Source organism: Panthera pardus, unplaced genomic scaffold (assembly GCF_024362965.1).
Source record: "Panthera pardus isolate Hobbes unplaced genomic scaffold, ASM2436296v1 HiC_scaffold_13, whole genome shotgun sequence".
NCBI classification, from domain to species: domain Eukaryota; kingdom Metazoa; phylum Chordata; class Mammalia; order Carnivora; family Felidae; genus Panthera; species Panthera pardus.
The window spans coordinates 2,373,979-2,386,381 of record NW_026526688.1 but is presented as its reverse complement, the minus strand read 5'-3'; the positions used below and the strand labels follow the sequence as shown (position 1 = coordinate 2,386,381).

General features: G+C 48.8%; 1 long non-coding RNA gene across 1 annotated transcript; it reads left to right on the top strand.

Moving 5' to 3' along the window:
- The first annotated feature begins 1,036 nt into the window (after positions 1–1,036).
- Positions 1,037–2,443, top strand: LOC109254234 (uncharacterized). Its single transcript, XR_002074702.2, has 3 exons — positions 1,037–1,089; positions 1,145–1,240; positions 2,158–2,443. It is a non-coding gene; the product is annotated as an uncharacterized LOC109254234 (long non-coding RNA).
- Positions 2,444–12,403: the final 9,960 nt, after the last annotated feature.

Genomic DNA, 12,403 nt, shown 5'->3' with positions numbered 1-12,403 from the left:
CCTAAGAGTCTGATGCCATTAACACGGGTATCAACAACCCAATCAGGGCACACGAATTTATGTTTCTTGATCAGATACGTTTATCACTGTAAGTAAAAAGTTCTGAAAATTCAACAATTCTGGACTTTAAGAAAAAATGGTTTTTTCTCATTCATACACGTTTACCATCACAAATACCGAGTTTTAAAAATATGATTTCAATTTTAAAAGAGGGAAGTTATCTCTGTCAGGAGGTATGTGTTGAGCACACACTTTGTACCTGTGTAGCTGGTGCTGGGCGTTCAAGATGTTTAAGGATTTGTCCTCTACCTTCAGAGAATCGCAGGGTGTGACCGGAAACTTCTAGGGATCCCCAGGGCTCGAAGATCACATTCTACAGAGACGCGGTCTGCACATGCTCAAAGGTCAGCTCTGTAAAGAGCCGTGAGCTACACCGGTGGGAAATGAGGACAGAGGCTCGAGGAAGCCAGGACCGACTGCTAGGGTCCTGGCACAGACACGATGTGTGGAGAGAGACCGAGAGAGCTCATTCCTCTGAAGTTGTGTGGCAAATCACACAGAACAAGTGTAGACATTGGTCCTGATCCTCTGAATTACAGGGCGGGGGCGGGAAGGCATGGTGTGCTTGGGCGGCTCACTGACCAACTCTTGGTTTCAGCTCAGGTCATGATCTCACGGTCCGTGGGTTCAAGCCCCGCGTCGGGCTCTGTGCCGACAGCTCGGAGCCTGGAGCCTGCTTCGGGTTCTGTGTCTCCCCCTCTCTCTGCCCCTCCCCGACTTGCACTCTGTCTCTGTCTCTCAAAAATAAATAAAAGTTAAAACAATTTTTTTTTTTAAAGAGGCCCTACTGCCTTAAAGCTTTTAAAGTTCTGGAGCAGAAGTTAAAGCCACTGCATTTTATGAATAAAGCCAAAACTGGCCTTCTTGTTTGCTGTCATGAACTTTTGAGATCTTACAACATAAGCAATTGTGATGCGTTTGCCAATGATGGAGAAAAGAACCCCCCCCCCTTTTTTTTAACCTCCTGCAAAGCTCTCTGGCTAATCCCTAGAATTCTCCCAGGAAGGAAGGCTCCTGTCGCTGCTGATGGTCTCCGACCTCTCCTCCCTTTAACTTTGGATGATTCTCTCTTGGCAAACTGAAGGAGCACAGCAGGGGACAGCCAGGGGACAACCACCCGGCAGAGCCACCCAGGTGCACTTGAAACAAGGCACCGAGCCCGTCCACAGGGGTGCTGCCAGTGAGTGTCCTGCATTCATTGTGACGCCAGGCTGTGAAGACAAATTGACCATCGTGACCTTCTGTCTTCTGCCAGGAAGGCGGCACCAGCCTCCGAGCTCCGGGTCTTAAATCTGGCCTCAACGCAGAGGTCCGTGCTCCATAGGGTCTCTCCACTTCTGCAACATAGCTAACATTTGTACGGGCCGTGTAGACAAGAAACGGTTTCATATTTATTTTTGAGAAACAGAGAGAGAGCGCGCATGGGGAGGGGCAGAGAGAAGCAGGGAGCCACAGAATCCGAAGCAGTCTCCAGCTCCGAGCTGTCAGCACAGAGCCCGACACGGGGCATGAACCCATGGACAGTGAGATCATGACCCGAGCCGAAGTTGGACCCTTAACTGACTGAGCCCCCCCTCTCGGCGCCCCCATTTCAGTACTTTGTCCCATCCCACAGCCTCGTGGTTGAGAACACAGGCTTACGGTTCAGAATGATCCAGAATGATCGGTGCTCAAACAGCGTGCAGGCGGGAGGCTACTGGCGGACTTGACCCCTCTCTTTTCCTCAGTGTGTTTCCACAAGCTTGGCCGAAGGAGTGGCTGGGGGAGAAGGCGGGACAGACAGACAGACCGAGGGAGGAAGAGTAGAGAGAGGGAGGGACAGGGAGAAAGACAGGAAGACAGGGGGTCAGAGGGAAAGAGCCAGCAGGGGTGGGGGAGACGGAAGCAGAGGGGCCCGAGGCCACGGAGGTCCTGTTCCAGCAAAACCCAGCGAGGCGTTGCACACATCTCTCTCTGGCAGTGGCTCTGCAGGGAAGGAAACTTGAACATACCCCTCAGAATACGAGGCTTTGACATAAAATTTATTTTGAGCTCAAGGTACTTGAAAAAGCAGCAGGTTCAAGAAAGGCGTCGTGACCCTCTCCTTTTTCTTCCCAGAAGCAGAGAGAAAACCCCACCTGGAAGATGTCTTTCCTATTCGAGAAGGAAGAGACCCAGTGAAGACAAGGACACGGTGTGGACGCTGTTCTGGGCAAAAGGAACCATAAGGTGAGCGCACAGAGGACAGAAAGAGCTCAAGCGTGCACTAAGAGCCCAGCTGGGTTTGCGACAAGCTGGCTTACGGCAAAGGGAGGCATGTCACCTTCCAGAAAGCCTGGGAAGCTTAGCAAGCTGCAGGCAGACAGACATCAGGCAGGAGCTGAAATGAAGTCCCCAGGGCTGATTCTCTTCTCCTTCCAGTAGGTTCTCTATTACCAGCATGCTCGCCTTCAGGGTCGCCAAGAAATAAGCTTAGCGGGTCTCCAATTCCCCGAGTTCCAGGCCAATGGAAGCCACTGGAAACCTTCCCTCCCTTCCTTCCCTCAAGGGCCACTCCCAGGGGACAGGCAGCAGACCGCCTCCAGCTGAACCCATTACTGTGTTCGCCGTCTCGGGTCTGGATCATAAGCTGGATCTCCAAAGCCGTGGATGGAGCCCCGTCCAGGCCAGAGAGAGCCAGCCCGTGGGAGGGGTGGGCTCCCCGTGTCATAATGGGGGGCGGTTGCTGGAGAAAGAAGTCTAGACGCTTCCAGAAATGAGAGGAGGTCGTTGTAAGTGAAGCGACGTGAGCAAATGGTCCAGTGAGCCTGGAGAGGTCCGTTGGAGACCCGGGAGGACCACGATTATGGCCAAGGTGCCCTATCCCGGGTTTTTCTTACTTCCTCCATCACAGTCACCAGAGTCAAGACCATGGACTAAAACGCACCAGTTGACATTCGTGCTGTCATCTCACTGGTTGCCAGGTAGCCGTTTCCCGTTGTAGGTTATAGATCCATATCCCCCTTTTCTTGACCTAAACCGAACAACCAAATCTGCCACATCTGTGTGGGAAACACGCGTGTGTCCCTGGTTGCGGTCAGGTGCTGTGCTTCAGGTCGACAGGTGTGAGAATACCCACGGTGTGAGCACCCGACTAGCGTGAGAAAACCCACAGTTAACAGTTGGGAGGTTGGGGTGGGGGTCTTCCTCCTCAGGCCCCCAAATTATTCTTGTCACCCACAGGCTGGCTCTTAATTAATTCAAACCTTTTAAAACCGCCAAGCAGGCTTTTTACTCTATAATGAATAGTGCTAATACATGTCTCCGATCCTAAATAAATCACCCGCGTGTACAATCTTAACTGAAGGGATTTAAAGGACCCGGATCTCCTAGACATTTTTGTTTTGTTTTACGAACCTTTTGCAGTCTACCTTTATTTCGTGTATCCTAAGAAAATATTTGAGCCGTCCCCCAGTAGGTACCAACGAGTTCCCTTTCTAGGGAAGGAAATCACAAAGCAGGGTCACTGTCTCTTACATTAATGTACAACAGAAATACTGTAGGATTGTATGTGTGTATGTGTATAATCACATGCATAAATACTTTATATTGCATTTAAAGTACACATGCCACATGTTTTCTTTCTTTTGTTCTTTCAGGAGACTGTGAGAGTTACTTGATCAAAATTGAGTACATTCTTGAGAAACAAGGTTTAAATGGGTCTTGAAGTATATGGGTTTCGATAAATCCATGGAAAGATAAACATCCATGGAGGATATAAAGAATTAAACAATTTCTCCCAGTTGTTTTGGAAATATATCTAGATTCACATTTTGTTTAAGAAATGAGGTTATGTCACCAGATAGAGGTTAGGATTTCTTCTTTTGAACAGAGAGGAAGGTGAGTATTCTAGCCACTGTGACAGACCCATGGAGTACAGTTTTGAGTGACAAAGTCTGTTATGAGCTATTTCAGGATAAATTATTAACAGAGTGGCTTATATCTTAAGCAATTCTGTTAATATATCCTCCATAGTAATATCATATATATCTTAAACACATATATGTATATGTATAAGTTACATATACAAGTTATATGTGAGATATAACATACGTGATATCTTATACCTTAAGCAAACTCTATTAAAAACGAAGTGTCTAATATGTATATTCCAAATCCATACTGTCTGTCTAGGAGTGAATATTCTCTGCTGGAGATTTAACCAATCAGTAGCCTTGGGTCGGTATTTATAATGCTCTCCTCTACCAGAGGCGCCATCTACATAATGAAAAGGAACACAGGACTCACTCGCCCACCTTTGGTAACAGCTGGGATTTTGCACACGCATGAGGTGGCCGTCACGTGCAGTGGCACGGCCAGATCCAAGTCTCCTGGCTCCGCGTCTAAAACGCGCTGCGGATCAGGGCTGTGATTTTCAACTTTCTCAGTGAAATCTGGACACTCTGACGGGCGTTGTGTTTGGGCGGCTCTCTTGAAGGGATTCCGTTACGTGCAGAACTATGACACCTTTGTTTCGGTCCCTTCAGAACCATGCTGTTGCTTAAGGAGACCTGTGCATTCCCTTGGGTGCCCTCTTTTGAACATGAAGTCCAAATTCTTCGTGTTTGCGAATAAGCAGCATTCTTGGGTGCTGCCCTGATGGCACAGGCCAGGTCTCGCCTGCTCCGCCCCAGGTGGAGGGCTCGCTGGACTCACCGTCCAGTCACGCTGGTCCCTCTAAGCCCGTGTGTCTGCAGTTCTTTCAAAAATAAACTCTGCCTACAGACGGAATCTGACAGCCGTGCCGTGAGGGCTTTGGGAAGTAGGCGTGATTTGTGAAATCCCACCTGAGAACCTCGAACATCAAAGGAGGGATGGCTGGCCAAGTGTGTGGGGTTTTCGTGAACCAGCTCCGGGTTCAGAGGCAGAGCGACCTGGGGTGACTTTTCCAACACCCCTGAGCCCGGGTGCTGAAAGCATCTCCCCCATGAGGTTGTGTGATGAATAAACAAGGCAAGGCACATGTGACGTCAGCAGAATGACAGGCGACTCATAGTGATGAAAAAGCGATTGTGCCGATGTAGTTGTACTTTGTTGTCTACTTCTGGCTACTGGCAAAGGCCGTAGCGGTCCCCGCTCACGTTCAGGATCATCTGATTACGCTTCGCGGTGGAAACAAACAGTTAATACTTGCCCACGTCCAACAGATTTCCTACCGCATTGGAACTGGGGAGGGGGGGACCCACTAAGGTCCGAAATTCAAACAGCTTTTTCCCTAATGTACAATTTGGTTTCTATCTACATTAGACGGGGTTTTCTTAGCCACTATTTGGGGAAACTTCAGGGGAAAACATAATGCAGCACGAACAACTACAAAGGGCGGCTGACGCCCTTGGCATTGAACGGCTGCCTTTGTGGAAACTGGCAGGGTGTCTCTGAGTAGCACACACGTTCCTACTGCTTGTCTATGTCCTGGAAGCGAGGAGACGGTGTCATCTGCTGTGGATGCCCATCCGCGGCCCCGCGGCCGCCCCACGCACAAGGACGGCTCACGGCCAAGGCCCTCCCGGTGCGCCTTTGCCACAGTGACGCAGAGCACGGGGGTCTTTGACAGGCTCTTGGACCCTTTGCATCGAAGTTATAGGGTCCATTACCTTGCGATTTTAATTAGTGCAAAAAATAACCGATTTTGTTAACAAGAAAGAAATCAATTTCACCGCAACACTGGTCGGGTATATTTGAAAAACCAGCACAACGAGGTAACTGTGAAGACGCATTACCCTACCCGGCACCAGGCGCATGAGGGGCTTAATAAACGCTGTCTGATGCTGGTATTGTGTGATAAGAGGAAAAGTTGATAAGGCAGAGGAAACAATATGAGGCAGTGTCGTCGTCTGATTTTCTGATGGATATCCGTTGCCTTTCTGCTGTCCTAGAAATGTAGCATTGAGCTGAGGCACTTAGGGTACCAGTGATCGTAACAGATCTCCGAGACTGAGCCTGATACGTGGCGTTCAGTTCTGGAGAGATCACAAATCTGGATCCCATTACTGAATTCACACATACAAGCCCATGGAACTCCTCGGAACCCCGACAAAGGACGCCAGAGACAGCCGCCCAAGAGAGATCTGTGCCCGACTCCAAGGCACGTGTTCTATGTACCACACACGGAGCAGCCCTTTAATCGGGATGTACCCTGTGCGATCATTTGTCTTTGGGCTGGACGTCAGCAACGCGTAAAGCACTATCATGCCTCCTGTGGATTTTGTGGCCAAAGCCACGCATATATTTATGAAGTACTTTTCCTACTAAGGTCGGCGTGTGTGAGAGTGTGTGTGCATGTGTGTGGTTTTTGTTCACTGAAACCCGCCCCGTGTGTGCAAGAGTCATCAACAACGTGCATAGCCTCCCTACTTTGTGCGTCCAGAAGTGAGCCTCCACAGTGGGGCTGTCACACAGAAGACCATCAGGGAGGCGGTGCTCTGTCAGTAGAGGTCACCTGGTGTGTGCGTGACCTACAGGTGACGCTACAGGTGCGTGTACACGGCCGGCTGATGTGCTGGTTGGCGGCGTAAGAGAAGAAAGGATGATCAGATATTTCAAACTAACTCTAACACACTCTGACCACAATTAATACGTATGCTGGCCTTTGTTTACGACGAGTCACAGAAACGATCAGGGCAAGTCCTCATCACCTCACCACTCCAGAAATGCCAACGGACTTCATAAGATTTTGGCCTTGAACACTGGCTTACCGACTGAATTGCTGTCTTTTCTCAATGCTGAGAAACACACCACATCCTCTCTGAGGGTTGTTTGCACACGGACAGTGGGGTAGACACAGTAAGCCAACTCGGAAGCCAGTGGCATGCCTACGGCCTCCACCCGTTGCCACACGACTCGCTCCTGGTGCCTGACGAGCCCTATCATTACACAAGGGGGCTTCGTGCACTCTCACCTAGTGCAAGATACCGGGGATGACGCTGTATGAGGACAGACACGAAGGGGAGTCTCGGAGACGTCACCCACGCGGCGAGGAAGGTGCTCTGCAAGGACCCCAAAGGGGCGGACTCCGGGCGTGATTAATGAGCTCATCTGTGTTCTTCCAAAATGTATCTTCATTCCTAGTGTGCACGTGAAAAACACACTGAATTAAACTAAAGTTGCAAACCCAGAGTTCAATGCCAAGAGGCTACGAGTAGCAGGTGTTGGCTGAGCTTCTGAGAAAGAACCTCCCTCTAAAGACGGGCAAGTGCGAACATTTCCGCACTTCCTGCCCAGGAGAGGCTCGAAGCTGCAGGGAAGGATCCGATCAAGGCTGCCCTCCGCCCTGCAGGGTCCTCTCAGCTCTGTGGGCCCCGGGCCTGACTGTCAGCAGTCCCACCGACGCACGGCTCTGAGTTCAAGGACACCTTACTTCTCTTTGGTCACATTTTACAAAAACAGGAGCACGTTCTAAATACTCGGTTCTTTGGCAAAGTGCGTGAAGGCCAGAAGAACGCAAAGGATGGAGACAGGGGAGACGAGCAGACCGACCTGAGAAGGGCTGACACCTGTGTCCTGTCAGGGGCCACAGTGGCCTCCATACCACGTGGGACAAAGGGCCCGGGCTAAGAGCTCTTGCCTTTTATCGTAATCCCCAGAGGATGGGCTGAACCACATCATTAGCGTAAGATACTCGCACTTTTACTATTTCGTTTGGGAAATGACCCAGGGGGAGTCTGGTTCTGCAGTATCTCCATCAAATTTCTCCACAAACTTGTCTTCATAGGTAACAACGTCATGCACCCAGGGGCTCAGTCAGTTAAACGTCTGACTCTTGCTCAGGTCATGATCTCACAGTCGGCGAGTTCCAGCCCCACGTCGGGCTCTGTGCTGACAGCTTGGAGCCTGGAGCCTGCTTCGGATTCTGTGTCTCCTTCTCTCTCTGCCCCTCCCCTGCTCATGCTCTCTCTCTCTCTCAAAAATAAATAAACATTAAAATTTTTTTTTAAAAAAAGAGAAAAGAAAAGTTCTGGACAAATGTGTCTCTTAGAAGCCCTTAGTGAAAGTCCTGGACCTCAAAGCTAGTGGGAGGGCCCATGAGCAAGACGAGGTCAGGACAGAAGGGGATCGTGTCCTAGGGACTTTCCTCAGCTCACTCCTTAGGGGACACAAAGGAAGTTTCACAATTGGAGCAAACTCTTCCCCAAGGAGATGAGGGAGGGGGACAGGGAGGGGGAGTGAGGGGGAGCATTTTTCCCCACAGAATTTAGTTTAGTCAAAAATACATGTAGAACAAACATTTGATGAGTACGTCTGAGGCCTCGCGTGAACCACTTTGCTGCATCCAATGACACTGAATCCGAAGGACAATTCGGTGTGACTGTTTTATAGGGACCCCTAAGAGGTCAAGTCCAAGGTCACAGAGCCACTTAGTAACATCCCCATGGTTTCCTTCCCGGCATTTTACCTCGAACATTAGGAAATATTAATTATTTGCCGATAGTAATATTGAAAGCAGAAAAGTGATGGACTTCCAGGGAAGACAGCAGAATAGAAGGCCCTAAGCTGACCACATCCTACAGACACAACTAGACAATCAGTGTAAATAACCCAGAAAATGGGGCGCCTGGGGGCTCAGTCGTTGAGCGTCTGACTTTGGCTCAGGTCATGATCTCTCAGTTCACGGGTTCGAGCCCCGCGTTGGGCTCTGTGCCGACAGCTCAGAGCCTGGAGCCTGCTTCCGACTGTGTCTCCCTCTCTCTCTCTCTCTGCCCCTCCCCTGCTCATGCGCTGTCTCTAAGAAATAAATAAAACATTAAACAATTTTTAAAAATTGAATCACCCAGGAAAATGACCTAAGTTAAGGACGGCAGAATGGACTGTCCACAGCTGAATGTCGAGGAGAGGCTCCATCAAGGAGGGTGGGAAGGGCAGAGACAGGAGCCAAACGAACCCAGGGACAGAGTGCCAGAGGGAGGGACACGGCAGGTCCAGAGAGGGAAGGCAGCGGCCCTTACCCCAGGCCCCCCAGGCACAGGGAGTCCGCACGGCACAGACGATCACCCGTGTAACATCTGGCTTTCAAAACCGTAGGGGCCTAATTTCGTGAGTTCTCGCAGTCAGTGGGGCTTAACACCTGGGATTTACAAACCGGGAGGCTCAGCCCTGGGGAAGCCAGGAGGAGCCCACCAGCCCCACAGAGACATACAGAACTGAAGCTGTGGTTTGCAATACACCCGGGGTGTCGGGAAGGAGATTTGCTCGTTAATCTCAGAATGCGTGCTGGAAAGCCAGGTGTCTTCAGGAGACTTCTCCAGGAGCAAAGGAGCCGCCCCACCATTTTCCTCGCCCGTCTCCCAGCACCCATCACCCACACCCGGCAGTGTGGACTGGCCAGCAGTGTGCTCCCGCCTCACCTTCTCCTCAGATGTGCCCCCTCCAGGCAGGCCTCGGCTCCGGGTCTCCACCCGCAGCACAACCACATAAATGCTGACGCCACGACCCCACCCCCCTGTGATGCGCAGACCCGCCTCCTCCAGTACGCCTTTGGCCAGAGCCCGTCCGAGTCGGGGCCACAAGCCCGGCAGGGTACGAGCATCCCTGACGGGCCAGCACCACTGCGAAGTGACTCGGAGAGTCAAGGGAGAGGGGACATCGTCACACACACACCTGTCCAGCCAGGGCCCCGGCAGGGGGCTGGGGGGGGGGGTTTGGGGGGCACACCTCTGGTCTGACTGCGGGGCCCGCCCACCAGTGAAAGCTTCACAGGGAAAGTGTGCTGCCATCTGGTGCTTCTGCATCTCTGCAAAAGCCTCGTCTGATCAACTCAAGCCCCAGGCAGCCCCAGACTGTCCCACTGCCTCCGCAGGGACCAAGCCCCATCCACTAGAGGCAAAGAGAGCCACCTCAGATGGCAGGACTCAAGGCAAATGAGGCTTAGCCACGAGAATAGAGCGCCAGCTACACACTCCTGGAAATGCCGGGTTCTGGTGAACGGGCCACTGCACTGCAGAGCGCTTCAAGACCTCTTCTTCATAAGGTCGCGGCTTTCAAGGGCAGGGGCCGTACCTGACTTTCCTAACACAGAGAAACTGACACAGAGGGTGGGACAAAATGAGAGAGCAACATGTCCCAAATGAAAGAACAGGGCAAAATCACAGCCAAAGAGTTAAATGAAATGGAGACAGGTAATGCACCAGATACAGAATTTAATGTAATGATCATAAAGATACTCGCGGGACTTCAGAAAAGAGTGGAGGAGCTCAGTAAGACCCACAATGAAGAGATAGAAAACAAAAAAACAGAAAATCAGAAATGAAGAACTCAATGGCTGATGTTAAAAATACACGAGAGGGAATGAACAGTAGACTAGAGGAAGCAGAAGAATAGATCAGAGATCTGGAGGACACAGTAAGGGACAGCAAGCAAACTGATCAGGAGAGAGAAAAGGGAATAATAAAAAATGAAGAGAATTCACCACCATCAACCATAATAGCATTTGCATCACACAGGTGTGAGAAGGAGAAGAGACAACAGGGGGCTGAAAATGTTCTTGAAGAAATAATAGCTGAAAACTTTCTGAATCAAGAGAGGGAAACAGAAACCCGGATCGAGGAGGCATGAAGAGGCTCCAAAACATCAACTCAAAGATGTCCACCCCAGGACACACAGTAATTAAAATGGTAAAGAGTGGTATAAAAAGAATTTTAAAAGCGGCAAGAGAAAAGAAAGCAGTTGCGTACAAGAAAAGAAAGCAGATGCCCATGAAGCTATCAGCATATTTTGCAACAGAGATTTTGCAGGCCCAAAGGGAGTGGCATGATATATTCACCGTGTTGAAAGGGAAAAAGTCTTCAGCCAAGGATGCTCCATCCAGCAAGGTTATCGTGCAGAATGGAAGGAGAGAGAAAGTGTCCCAGACAAACAGAAGTTGAAGGAATTCAGGTGCACTACACCGGCCCTACCAGAAATTTTAACGGGGACATTTGGAGTGGAAAGGAAAGAACGTAAGTAGGAACAAGAAAACTAGGAAGCAGAAGAGCAGTAGAATTAAGTATATCTATAAAAATTAGTCAAGGGATTCACAAATGAATGACACCATGTACCTAAAATGTGGGAGCAGAGGTATAAAGAATGTGTTCAAAAATTGAGTGACAATCAACTTAATATAGACTGCTATATGCAGAAAATATTATATATAAACCTAATGGTAACCACAAATGAAAAACCAGGAATAGACATGCAGAAAATAAAGAGAAAGGAATCAAGTACACCACTAAAGAAAGCCAGCAAAGCATGAGAGAAAAGATCAAGAAAGGAACAGAAAAGAGCTACAATAACCATCATAAAACAAGTTACAAAATGGCAGTAAGTACGTACTTATCAATCATTACTTTCAATGTAAACGGTCTAAACAGTCCAATCAAAAGACATTAAGGTGACAACATGGATAAAAAAGCAAGACCCAGCTACATGCTGCCTACAAGAGACTCACTGCAGACGCAAAGACACCTGCAATTTGAAAGTGAAGGGACGAGAAAGCATTTATCACGCAAATGGAAGTTAAAAGATAGCCAGGTAGCAATACTTACATCAGACAAAATGGACTTTAAAACAAAGATGATCATAAAAGGAACAATCCAGCAAGAATATGTAACAACTGTAAATATTTAGGCATCCAACATGGAAGTACTTAAATACATAAAGCAGCTAATAACAAACATTAAGGGTTGTTGATAATAAGGGGGTAATAGTAGGGAAATTTAACACCCCCACTTACATCCATGGATCATCTAAGCAGAAAATCAACAAGGAAACAATGGCTTTGAATGACACACTGGACCAGAAGGATTTGAGAGATGTAATCCGAACATCTCATCCTAAAGCAGCAGAATACACGTTATTTTCAAGTGCTCATGGAACATTATCCAGAATATTGCACACGTTTGGCCACAAAACAAGCCTCAACAAACCCAAAAAGATTGAATCATACCATGCATCTTTTCTGACCACGACTATGAGACTAGAAATCAAACACAGGAAAAAAAATCTGGAAACAGCACAAATACATGGAGGTTAAATGACATCTAACTAAACAATGAACAGGTCCACCAAGAAATCAGAGAAAATCAAGAGATAAATGGAGACAAATGAAAATGAAAACACAATGGTCTAAAGTTGTTGGACAACCTGGAAGAAATGGATAAATGCCTAGAAACATATAATGTCCCAAAACCGAATCAAGAAGACATGGTTAATTTGAACAGACTAATCACCCGCAATGACATTGAATCGGCAATCAAAAAACTCCCAACAAACAAAAGTTCACACCACATGGCTTCTCAGATGAATTCTATAGGCCAATACCTCTGATAAACAGAGATGAAAAATCCCTCAGCCA